We start from the raw sequence: 14,642 nt of genomic DNA, 5'->3' as shown, positions 1-14,642 counted from the left end.
AGGAGTTGGTGAGGGAGGTGGTGAGTGAGGGTGGTGAGGGAGTTGGTGAGGGAGGTGGTGAGAAGGGTGGTGAGGGAGGTGGTGAGGGAGGTGGTGAGTGAGGGTGGTGAGGGAGTTGGTGAGGGAGGTGGTGAGAAGGGTGGTGAGGGAGGTGGTGAGGGAAGTGGTGAGGGAGGTGGTGAGGGAGGTGGTGAGAGAGGTGGTGAGGAGGGTGGTGAGGGTGGGTGAGGAGTTGGTGAGGGAGGTGGTGAGGGAGGTGGGGTGGGTGGTGAGAATGGGGGGGAGGTGGTGAGGGAGGTGGTGGTGAGGGAGGTGGTGAGGGAGTTGGTGGTGAGGGAGTTGGTGGTGAGGGAGTTGGTGGTGAGGGAGTTGGTGGTGAGGGAGTTGGTGGTGAGGGAGTTGGTGGTGAGGGAGGTGGTGAGTCGGTGAGAGAGTCGGTGAGAGAGTTGGTGAGGGAGGTGGTGAGGGAGTTGGTGGTGAGGGAGGTGGTGAGTTGGTGAGGGAGTTGGTGAGGGAGTTGGTGAGGGAGGTGGTGAGTCGGTGAGGGAGGTGGTGAGGAGTGGTGGTGAGGGTGGTGAGGGAGTTGGTGAGGGAGCTGGTGAGGGAGGTGGTGAGGGAAGTGGTGGTGAGGGAGGTGGTGAGTTGGTGAGAGAGTTGGTGAGGGAGCTGGTGAGGAGTGGTGGTGAGGAAGTTGGTGAGTTGGTGAGGGAGGTGGTGAGGAGTGGTGGTGAGGGAGCTGGTGAGGGAGCTGGTGAGAGAGTTGGTGAGGGTGATGTTGACGTTCTTGTTGACGTTCTTGTTGACGTTCTTGATGACGTTCTTGTTGACGTTCTTGTTGACGTTCTTGTTGACGTTCTTGTTGACGTTCTTGTTGACGTTCTTGTTGACGTTCTTGTTGACGTTCTTGTTGACGTTCTGCTATCAGCTACCGATGGCTTCCCTCACTGGGCGCCGCCATCTTTACACCCTGGTCACGTGACATCCGCCGGAAGTCGCGGATCGCTTGGCCGTGGACCGCGGCCTCTGTCTGACAATGCTTTCGCGTCCCCTCACCAACACGGTGGGGGGGGGACGGGGGTGGATTGAAAATCGCGACTTTTGTCTGACAAGCCCATGGTCACTCCCCGCCCCCCCAAGAGGAGTTGGCGACTGACCGTGGCTATGGGATGAGGGACAGTGGTTGCTCCCTCCCCGCACTTAGGTCGCAGAAATGAAAATCGGTGCTTCTGATGAAACCTCTGTTTGTTGCAATGGAGCGCGGGTAATTAATTCTATTTTTTGGCACAGTCGCGAGGCAGAGGCGAATGAAAATCAGCGACTTCTGTCTCGGGCCAATGATAATTATTATTGATGGCAGGATTGGCAATGGACCAGATATTTAATGTGTGGCGCGTTACCAATTTTGCTTAAGCCTGAGCGAATGAAAATCTGTGCTGCTGTGGAATAGCAATACAGCAGTAACCTATTGTTGGCAGTGGACCATTGATTTAATTATAACGGGTCACCGAGTTTGCTTAAGCCTGGGAGAATGAAAATCGGTGCTTCTGTATAATTAAAATACAGCAGTAACCTTTTGTTGGCAGTGGACCAAGAATTTAATTATAACGGGCAAACGAGTTCGCTTAATATTCTTGGTTCGTCCGGTAAAGTCACCACGTAGAAGGGAAACAATAAAATAAAAAATATATAAAACAATAAAATTATTGTAAAACAATAAAATTATTGTAAAACAATAAAATTATTATTCTTGGTTCTTCCGGTAAAGTCACCACCACGTAGAAGGGAAACAATAAAATAATAAAATTATAAACAATAAAATTATCACGACGTTTCGACTGCAACACAAAGCAGCAATCATCATCAGGTGTGAAAACCACAGCAAGAAAATTTAAAAAAAAGTGGTGGTTATTTTTAACGTTAGCACCACGGAGAGCGATTTGACATTTTGTTCAGATGGACGAGTTCATCTATGTTCGGAAAAGAGGAGGGGGGAGACGAAAATAATCAGAATCATTTTATTGTTTCCCTTCTACGTGACTTTACCGAAACAACCAAGAATATGAATCCCTGCAGTCACGAAAGCTTTAAATCGGAGTTCGCTTAAGCTTGAGCGAATGAAAATCGGTGCTTTTGTCGAATAGCAATACAGTAGTAACCTAATTGTGGCAGTGGACCATAGATTAAATGTGACGAGTAACCCAGTTCGCTTAAGCCTGAGCGAATGAAAATTGGTGATTATATCGACCAACAATACAGCAGGAATCTCCGTCATTGGCAATGGACCATGGAATAAATATAACGAATGCCGTCTCAGGCCAATGATAATTGATGGGAGGTTGGCAATGGACCATAGATTTAATCGTGTCACGAGTAACTCGGTTCGGTTAAGCCTGAGCAAATGAAAATGTATGCTTCTGTGGCATAAAAATACAGCAGTAACCTATTGTTGGCAGTGGACCATATAATTAATGTGACGAGTAAGCGAGTTCGCTTAAGCCTGGGCGAATAAAAATCCGTGCTTCTGTAAAATAGCAATTCAGTAGTAACCTATGGTTGGCAGTGGACCACACATCTAACGCGTGACGACTAACCAATTTACTTGAGAATTCGCGATTGAAAATCGGCGCTTCTGTCAAACACCAATACAACAGTAATCCCGCCTGTTGACAGTGGACCAGATATTAAATATATGACGAGTGACCAATTCGCTTGAGACTGTGCGAATGAAAATCGGCGCTTCTGTCAAACACCAATACAGCAGTAATACCACCTGTTGGTAGTGGACCAGAGATTTAAAGTGTGACAAGTGACCAATTCATATTCTTAGTTTTTTCGGTAAAGTCACGTTGAAGAGAAACAACAAAATAACAAAATATATATAAAACAATAAAAAAATTCTCACGACGTTTCGACCATAACTCAAACGGTCATCATCAGGTGTGTCGGTTTGCATAAATTTATTTTGAAAACGGCATATTTATTTATATATATAAAAAAATAACGTTTGCGTCACGCGCAACTATGGCAGTTTGCCAGGACTAGTCCATCTATTTTTTTGAAAAGAGGAGGGGGGAGACGAAATTTGTTTTTATGTATGCTGTCTGAAAGGCACTGTAAGCGTGAACAATCAATCAAGAACTGAAATGATTTATCAAATCTTTCCAATGATTGCTAAGATAGAATCCATCTTCTCGGTTGAAATTGTCTCTGTGTTTGTATATGTGGATAGCCTCATGAACGAATCTCTCATGGAAGCCAGATGGTTCATGAGGCTATCCACATATACAAACACAGAGACAATTTCAACCGAGAAGATGGATTCTATCTTAGCAATCATTGGAAAGATTTGATAAATCATTTCAGTTCTTGATTGATTGTTCACGCTTACAGTGCCTTTCAGACAGCATACATAAAAACAAATTTCGTCTCCCCCCTCCTCTTTTCAAAAAAATAGATGGACTAGTCCTGGCAAACTGCCATCGTTGCGCGTGACGCAAACGTTATTTTTATATATATAAATAAATATGCCGTTTTCAAAATAAATTTATGCAAACCGACACACCTGATGATGACCGTTTGAGTTATGGTCGAAACGTCGTGAGAATTTTTTATTGTTTTATATATATTTTGTTATTTTGTTGTTTCTCTTCAACGTGACTTTACCGAAAAAACTAAGAATATGAATTATTGCAGTCACGAAAGCTTTAAATCAAAATTTGAGTGACCAATTCGTTTGAGACTGTGCGAATGAAAATCGGCGCTTCTGTCAAACAACAATACAGCAGTAATCCAACCTATTGGCAGTGGACCAGAGATTGAATGTGCGACGAGTGAATAATTCGCTTGAGACTGTGCGAATGAAAATCAGCGCTTCTGTAAAACACCAATACAGCAGTAATCCAATCTATTGGCAGTGGACTAGAGATTGTGTGACGAGTGAATAATTGGCTTGAGACTGTGCGAATGAAAATCGGCGCATATGTCAAACACCAATACAGCAGTAATCCAACCTATTGGCAGTGGACTAGAGATTGAATACGTGACGAGTGAATAATTCGATTGAGACTGTGCGAATGAAAATCGGCGCTTCTGTCAAACACCAATACAGCAGTAATCCAACCTACTGGCAGTGGACCAGAGATTGAATGTGTGACGAGTGAATAATTCGCTTGAGACTGTGCGAATAAAAATCGGCGCTTCTGTCAAAGACAAATACAGCAGTAATCGCGCCAAACCAACGCCCCCCCCACGCCCCCCCCACTCTCGCCCCATAAGCCCCGCCCCTTTCGCGCATGCGCAGAAAGGCGCTTCCGAGTGTTGGGAACTGGGAGATCGAGGTGAGAGAAATTGACGGTCAACATCAACAACATCAACATTAACAACATCACTCAACAACATCAACAACATCAACATTAACAACATCACTCAACAACATCAACAACATCAACATTAACAACATCATCATCACTCATTAACAACATTAACAACATCAACAACATCACTCAACATCAACAACATCAACATTAACAACATCACTCAACATCATCATCACTCATTAACAACATTAACAACATCAACAACATCAACATTAACAACATCAACAACATCAACATTAACAACATCATCATCACTCATTAACAACATTAACAACATCACTCAACATCATCACACAACATCAACAACATCAACATTAACAACATCACTCAACATCAACAACATCAACAACATTAACATTAACAACATCACCACTCAACATCAACAACATCAACAACAACATCACTCAACATCAACATCATCATCACTCAACATCATCATCACTCAACATCAACAACATCAACAACATTAACATTAACAACATCACCACTCAACATCAACAACATCAACATTAACAACATCACTCAACATCATCATCACTCATTAACAACATCACTCAACATCATCAACATCATCACACAACATCAACAACATTAACATTAACAACATCAACATCATCAACATCACTCAACATCAACAACAACAACATCATCAACAACATCAACATCACTCAACATCACTCAACAACATCAACAACATCAACATCATCATTAACAACATTAACAACATCAACATTAACAACATGAACAACATCACCAACATCACTGCCATCACCAACATCATCATCATCACTCAACATCAACAACATCACCAACATCATCATCACTGAACATCAACATCACCAACATCATCACTCAACGTCAACAACATCACTACCATCAACATCAACAACATCACCAACATCAACAACATCAACAACATCACTACCATCAACATCACCAACATCATCATCACTCAACATCAACAACATCACTACCATCAACATCAACAACATCACCAACATCAACAACATCACCAACATCACTACCATCAACATCACCAACATCACCAACATCAACAACATCATCACTCAACATCAACAACAACATCACCAACAACAACAACATCAGCAACATCAACAACATCAACAACATCAACAACAACAACATCAACAACAACATCAACAACATCACCAACATCTCGATTTAAATCTTTCGTGCTTGCAAGGATTCATCTTCTTTGGTTCTTTCGGTAAAGTCACCACCACGTAGAATGAGAATAAAATAATATAATAACACAATAAAATTCTCACGACGTTTCGGCCACAACACAAGCGGCCTTCTTCAGGTGAAAGGAACAGACCTATCGGGACGACAGAGCTTCAATGAACGTTGTTAAGATTCGTAGCGACTTTTTAAGCTGGTTTAGAGAGGTGAGGCACCTTGACAAAGGGGTTTACATATCAAACAGGATAATTTAGCATTGAAATAGCTAAAGAAGATCAACAACATCACCAACATCATCACTCAACATCAACAACATCAACAACAACATCATCACTCAACATCACCAACATCGCCATCATCACCATCAACAACAACATTAACAACATCACCATCACCAACAACATCAACAACACCAACATCATCAACATCATCATCACCAACATCATCATCACCAACATCATCATCACTCAACATCATCATCACCAACATCATCATCATCATCACCAACATCACCAACATCATCATCACTCAACAACATCACCAACATCACCAACATCACTACCATCAACATCAACAACATCATCATCATCACTCAACATCAACAACATCACTACCATCAACATCAACAACATCACCAACATCAACAACATCACCAACATCACTACCATCAACATCACCAACATCAACATCATCACTCAACATCAACAACAACATCAACAACATCACTACCATTAACATCAACAACATCACCAACATCAACAACATCACCAACATCACTACCATTAACATCACCAACATCAACATCATCACTCAACATCAACAACATCACTACCAACAACATCACCAACAACAACAACATCACTACCATCAACACCAACAACATCACCAACAACATCACCAACATCAACAACATCAACAACAACATCACCAACATCAACAACATCAACAACATCTCGATTTAAATCTTTCGTGCCTGCAAGGATTCATCTTCTTTGGTTCTTTCGGTAAAGTCACCACCACGTAGAATGAGAATAAAATAAAATAAAATAATAAAATAAACAATAAAATTCTCACGACGTTTCGGCCACAACCCAGGTGGCCTTCAGGTTAAAGGAACAGACCTATCGGGACGACAGAGCTTCAATGAACGTTGTTAAGATTCGTAGCGACTTTTTAAGCTGGTTTAGAGAAGTGATGCACCTTGACAAAGGGGTTTACATATCAAACAGGAGAATTTAGCATTGAAATAGCTAAAGAAGATCAACAACATCACCAACATCATCACTCAACATCAACAACATCAACAACATCACTCAACATCACCAACATCGCCATCATCACCATCAACAACATTAACATTAACAACATCAACATCACCAACATCAACATCATCATCACTCAACATCACCAACATCACTACCATCAACATCAGCAACATCAACAACATCAACAACGTCACCAACATCAATAACATCACCAACATCAACAACATCACCAACAACATCAACAACATCACCAACATCAACAACATCACCAACATCAACAACAACATCACCAACATCAACAACATCACTACCATCACCAACAACATCAACAACATCAACAACATCACCAACATCAACAACATCACCAACATCACTACCATCAACAACATCAACAACATCATCACTCAGCAACAACATCATCAACATCACTACCAACAACATCACCAACATCAACAACATCACCAACATCAACAACATCATCACTCAGCAACAACATCATCAACAACATCAACAACATCAACATCAACAACATCATCACTCAACACCAACAACATCAACAACATCAACAACATCATCACTCAGCAACAACATCATCAACATCACTACCAACAACATCACCAAAATCAACAGCATCATCACCAACATCAACAACATCAACAACATCATCACTCAACATCATCATCACCAACATCATCATCATCATCACCAACATCACCAACATCATCATCACTCAACAACATCACCAACATCACCAACATCACTACCATCAACATCAACAACATCATCATCATCACTCAACATCAACAACATCACTACCATCAACATCAACAACATCACCAACATCAACAACATCACCAACATCACTACCATCAACATCACCAACATCAACATCATCACTCAACATCAACAACAACATCAACAACATCACTACCATTAACATCAACAACATCACCAACATCAACAACATCACCAACATCACTACCATTAACATCACCAACATCAACATCATCACTCAACATCAACAACATCACTACCAACAACATCACCAACAACAACAACATCACTACCATCAACACAAACAACATCACCAACAACATCACCAACATCAACAACATCAACAACAACATCACCAACATCAACAACATCAACAACATCTCGATTTAAATCTTTCGTGCCTGCAAGGATTCATCTTCTTTGGTTCTTTCGGTAAAGTCACCACCACGTAGAATGAGAATAAAATAAAATAATAAAATAAACAATAAAATTCTCACGACGTTTCGGCCACAACCCAGGTGGCCTTCAGGTGAAAGGAACAGACCTATCGGGACGACAGAGCTTCAATGAACGTTGTTAAGATTCGTAGCGACTTTTTAAGCTGGTTTAGAGAAGTGATGCACCTTGACAAAGGGGTTTACATATCAAACAGGAGAATTTAGCATTGAAATAGCTAAAGAAGATCAACAACATCACCAACATCATCACTCAACATCAACAACATCAACAACATCATCACTCAACATCACCAACATCGCCATCATCACCATCAACAACAACATTAACAACATCACCAACATCACCATCACCAACAACATCAACAACATCAACATCATCATCGCCATCAACATCACCAACATCACCATCATCACCACCAACATCATCATCACCAACATTATCACCAACATCATCATCACCAACATCATCACCAACATCATCAACAATATCACCAACATCACCATCACCAACATCACCAACATCATCACTCAACAACATCACCAACATCATCATCACTCAACATCAACAACATCACTACCAACAACATCAACAACATCAACAACATCAACAAGATCATCAACAACATCAACAACAACATCACCAACAACATCACCAACATCAACAACATCAACAACATCATCACTCAACAACATCAACAACATCACCAACAACAACAACATCAACAACATCACCAACATCACCAACATCAACAACATCAACAACATCACCAACAACATCAACAACATCAACATCAACAACATCATCAACAACATCATCAACAACATCACCAACATCAACAACAACATCAACAACATCACGATTGAAATCTTTCGTGACTGCAAGGATTCATCTTCTTTGGTTCTTTCGGTAAAGTCACCACCACGTAGAATGAGAATAAAATAATAAAATAAAACAATAAAATAACACAATAAAATTCTCACGACGTTTCGGCCACAACACAAGCGGCCTTCTTCAGGTGAAAGGAACAGACCTGTCGGGACGACAGAGCTTCAATGAACGTTGTTAAGATTCGCAGCGTCTTTTAAGCTGGTTTAGAGAAGTGAGGCACCTTGACAAAGGGGTTTACATATCAAACAGGAGAATTTAGCATTGAAATAGCTAAAGAAGATCAACAACATCACCAACATCATCACTCAACATCAACAACAACAACATCATCACTCAACATCACCAACATCGCCATCATCACCATCAACAACATTAACATTAACAACATCAACATCACCAACATCAACATCATCATCACTCAACATCACCAACATCACTACCATCAACATCAGCAACATCAACAACATCAACAACGTCACCAACATCAATAACATCACCAACATCAACAACATCACCAACAACATCAACAACATCACCAACATCAACAACATCACCAACATCAACAACAACATCACCAACATCAACAACATCACTACCATCACCAACAACATCAACAACATCAACAACATCACCAACATCAACAACATCACCAACATCACTACCATCAACAACATCAACAACATCATCACTCAGCAACAACATCATCAACATCACTACCAACAACATCACCAACATCAACAACATCACCAACATCAACAACATCATCACTCAGCAACAACATCATCAACAACATCAACAACATCAACATCAACAACATCATCACTCAACACCAACAACATCAACAACATCAACAACATCATCACTCAGCAACAACATCATCAACATCACTACCAACAACATCACCAAAATCAACAGCATCATCACCAACATCAACAACATCAACAACATCATCACTCAACATCATCATCACCAACATCGTCATCATCACCAACATCACCAACATCATCATCACTCAACAACATCACCAACATCACCAACATCACTACCATCAACATCAACAACATCATCATCATCACTCAACATCAACAACATCACTACCATCAACATCAACAACATCACCAACATCAACAACATCACCAACATCACTACCATCAACATCACCAACATCAACATCATCACTCAACATCAACAACAACATCAACAACATCACTACCATTAACATCAACAACATCACCAACATCAACAACATCACCAACATCACTACCATTAACATCACCAACATCATCACTCAACATCAACAACATCACTACCAACAACATCACCAACAACAACAACATCACTACCATCAACACAAACAACATCACCAACAACATCACCAACATCAACAACATCAACAACAACATCACCAACATCAACAACATCAACAACATCTCGATTTAAATCTTTCGTGCCTGCAAGGATTCATCTTCTTTGGTTCTTTCGGTAAAGTCACCACCACGTAGAATGAGAATAAAATAAAATAAAATAATAAAATAAACAATAAAATTCTCACGACGTTTCGGCCACAACCCAGGTGGCCTTCAGGTTAAAGGAACAGACCTATCGGGACGACAGAGCTTCAATGAACGTTGTTAAGATTCGTAGCGACTTTTTAAGCTGGTTTAGAGAAGTGATGCACCTTGACAAAGGGGTTTACATATCAAACAGGAGAATTTAGCATTGAAATAGCTAAAGAAGATCAACAACATCACCAACATCATCACTCAACATCAACAACATCAACAACATCACTCAACATCACCAACATCGCCATCATCACCATCAACAACATTAACATTAACAACATCAACATCACCAACATCAACATCATCATCACTCAACATCACCAACATCACTACCATCAACATCAGCAACATCAACAACATCAACAACGTCACCAACATCAATAACATCACCAACATCAACAACATCACCAACAACATCAACAACATCACCAACATCAACAACATCACCAACATCAACAACAACATCACCAACATCAACAACATCACTACCATCACCAACAACATCAACAACATCAACAACATCAACAACATCACCAACATCACTACCATCAACAACATCAACAACATCATCACTCAGCAACAACATCATCAACATCACTACCAACAACATCACCAACATCAACAACATCACCAACATCAACAACATCATCACTCAGCAACAACATCATCAACAACATCAACAACATCAACATCAACAACATCATCACTCAACACCAACAACATCAACAACATCAACAACATCATCACTCAGCAACAACATCATCAACATCACTACCAACAACATCACCAAAATCAACAGCATCATCACCAACATCAACAACATCAACAACATCATCACTCAACATCATCATCACCAACATCATCATCATCATCACCAACATCACCAACATCATCATCACTCAACAACATCACCAACATCACCAACATCACTACCATCAACATCAACAACATCATCATCATCACTCAACATCAACAACATCACTACCATCAACATCAACAACATCACCAACATCAACAACATCACCAACATCACTACCATCAACATCACCAACATCAACATCATCACTCAACATCAACAACAACATCAACAACATCACTACCATTAACATCAACAACATCACCAACATCAACAACATCACCAACATCACTACCATTAACATCACCAACATCAACATCATCACTCAACATCAACAACATCACTACCAACAACATCACCAACAACAACAACATCACTACCATCAACATCAACAACATCACCAACAACATCACCAACATCAACAACAACATCACCAACATCAACAACATCAACAACATCTCGATTTAAATCTTTCGTGCCTGCAAGGATTCATCTTCTTTGGTTCTTTCGGTAAAGTCACCACCACGTAGAATGAGAATAAAATGAAATAAAATAATAAAATAAACAATAAAATTCTCACGACGTTTCGGCCACAACACAAGCGGCCTTCTTCAGGTGAAAGGAACAGACCTATCGGGACGACAGAGCTTCAATGAACGTTGTTAAGATTCGTAGCGACTTTTTAAGCTGGTTTAGAGAGGTGAGGCACCTTGACAAAGGGGTTTACATATCAAACAGGATAATTTAGCATTGAAATAGCTAAAGAAGATCAACAACATCACCAACATCATCACTCAACATCAACAACATCAACAACAACATCATCACTCAACATCACCAACATCGCCATCATCACCATCAACAACAACATTAACAACATCACCATCAACAACATCAACAACACCAACATCAACATCATCAACATCATCATCACCAACATCATCATCACCAACATCATCATCACTCAACATCATCATCACCAACATCATCATCATCACCAACATCACCAACATCATCATCACTCAACAACATCACCAACATCACCAACATCACTACCATCAACATCAACAACATCATCATCATCACTCAACATCAACAACATCACTACCATCAACATCAACAACATCACCAACATCAACAACATCACCAACATCACTACCATCAACATCACCAACATCAACATCATCACTCAACATCAACAACAACATCAACAACATCACTACCATTAACATCAACAACATCACCAACATCAACAACATCACCAACATCACTACCATTAACATCACCAACATCAACATCATCACTCAACATCAACAACATCACTACCAACAACATCACCAACAACAACAACATCACTACCATCAACATCAACAACATCACCAACAACATCACCAACATCACCAACATCAACAACATCAACAACAACATCACCAACATCAACAACATCAACAACATCTCGATTTAAATCTTTCGTGCCTGCAAGGATTCATCTTCTTTGGTTCTTTCGGTAAAGTCACCACCACGTAGAATGAGAATAAAATGAAATAAAATAATCAAATAAACAATAAAATTCTCACGACGTTTCGGCCACAACCCAGGTGGCCTTCTTCAGGTTAAAGGAACAGACCTATTGGGACGACAGAGCTTCAATGAACGTTGTTAAGATTCGTAGCGACTTTTTAAGCTGGTTTAGAGAAGTGATGCACCTTGACAAAGGGGTTTACATATCAAACAGGAGAATTTAGCATTGAAATAGCTAAAGAAGATCAACAACATCACCAACATCATCACTCAACATCAACAACATCATCACTCAACATCACCAACATCGCCATCATCACCATCAACAACAACATTAACAACATCACCAACATCACCATCACCAACAACATCAACAACATCAACATCATCATCGCCATCAACATCACCAACATCACCATCATCACCACCAACATCATCATCACCAACATCATCACCAACATCATCATCACCAACATCATCACCAACATCATCAACAATATCACCAACATCACCAACATCACCATCACCAACATCACCAACATCATCACTCAACAACATCACCAACATCACCAACATCATCATCACTCAACATCAACAACATCACTACCAACAACATCAACAACATCACCAACAACATCAACAACATCAACAACATCAACAAGATCATCAACAACATCAACAACAACATCACCAACAACATCACCAACATCAACAACATCATTACTCAACATCAACAACATCAACAACATCACCAACATCAACAACATCAACAACATCACCAACAACATCAACAACATCAACATCAACATCATCAACAACATCACCAACATCAACAACAACATCAACAACATCACCAACATCACGATTTAAATCTTTCGTGACTGCAAGGATTCATCTTCTTTGGTTCTTTCGGTAAAGTCACCACCACGTAGAATGAGAATAAAATAATAAAATAAAACAATAAAATAACACAATAAAATTCTCACGACGTTTCGGCCACAACACAAGCGGCCTTCTTCAGGTGAAAGGAACAGACCTATCAGGACGACAGAGCTTCAATGAACGTTGTTAAGATTCGTAGCGACTTTTTAAGCTGGTTTACAGAAGTGAGGCACCTTGACAAAGGGGTTTACATATCAAACAGGAGAATTTAGCATTGAAATAGCTAAAGAAGATCAACAACATCACCAACATCATCACTCAATATCAACAACAACATCATCACTCAACATCCCCAACATCGCCATCATCACCATCAAAAACAACATTAACAACATCAACATCACCATCACCACCAACATCAACATCATCACCAACATCACCAACATCATCACTCAACAACATCACCAACACCATCACCAACAACATCATCATCACCATCAACATCACCAACATCACCATCATCACCACCAACATCAACATCACCAACATCACCATCATCAACATCATCACCAACATCATCACTCAACATCACCAACATCACTACCATCAACATCAACAACATCACCAACATCAACAACATCATCACTCAACATCAACAACATCAACAACATCACCAACATCAACAACATCAACAACACCAACAACATCAACAACATCATCACTCAACATCAACAACATCATCATCATCACTCAACATCAACAACATCGTCATCATCACCAACAACAACAACATTAACAACATCAACATCACCAACATCACCATCACCACCAACATCATCAACATCATCATCGC

The 14,642-nt window shown here is 40.1% G+C and overlaps 1 protein-coding gene across 2 annotated transcripts in view; it reads left to right on the top strand.

Annotated features, from left to right (window-relative positions):
• Positions 1-4,233: 4,233 nt before the first annotated feature.
• The window catches only part of LOC116937777 (uncharacterized), a 41,385-nt gene continuing 30,976 nt past the window's right edge, over positions 4,234-14,642 (top strand). The window contains exon 1 of one of the 2 annotated variants that reach the window (XM_076064977.1): positions 4,234-4,337. The gene's annotated coding sequence lies outside the window, so the exon portion shown is untranslated. Of the gene's footprint in view, positions 4,338-12,980; positions 13,929-14,642 lie in introns of those variants that run through there. The other variant, XM_076064978.1, reaches the window with a different exon arrangement.

Source organism: Petromyzon marinus, unplaced genomic scaffold (genome assembly GCF_048934315.1).
Source record: "Petromyzon marinus isolate PM22_M1 ecotype Great Lakes invasive population unplaced genomic scaffold, UKy_Petmar_22M1.pri1.0 PM_Scaffold_95, whole genome shotgun sequence".
Classification (NCBI taxonomy): domain Eukaryota; kingdom Metazoa; phylum Chordata; class Hyperoartia; order Petromyzontiformes; family Petromyzontidae; genus Petromyzon; species Petromyzon marinus.
The sequence above is the reverse complement of the archived record's forward strand: the minus strand, read 5'-3'. Positions and strand labels throughout refer to the sequence as shown.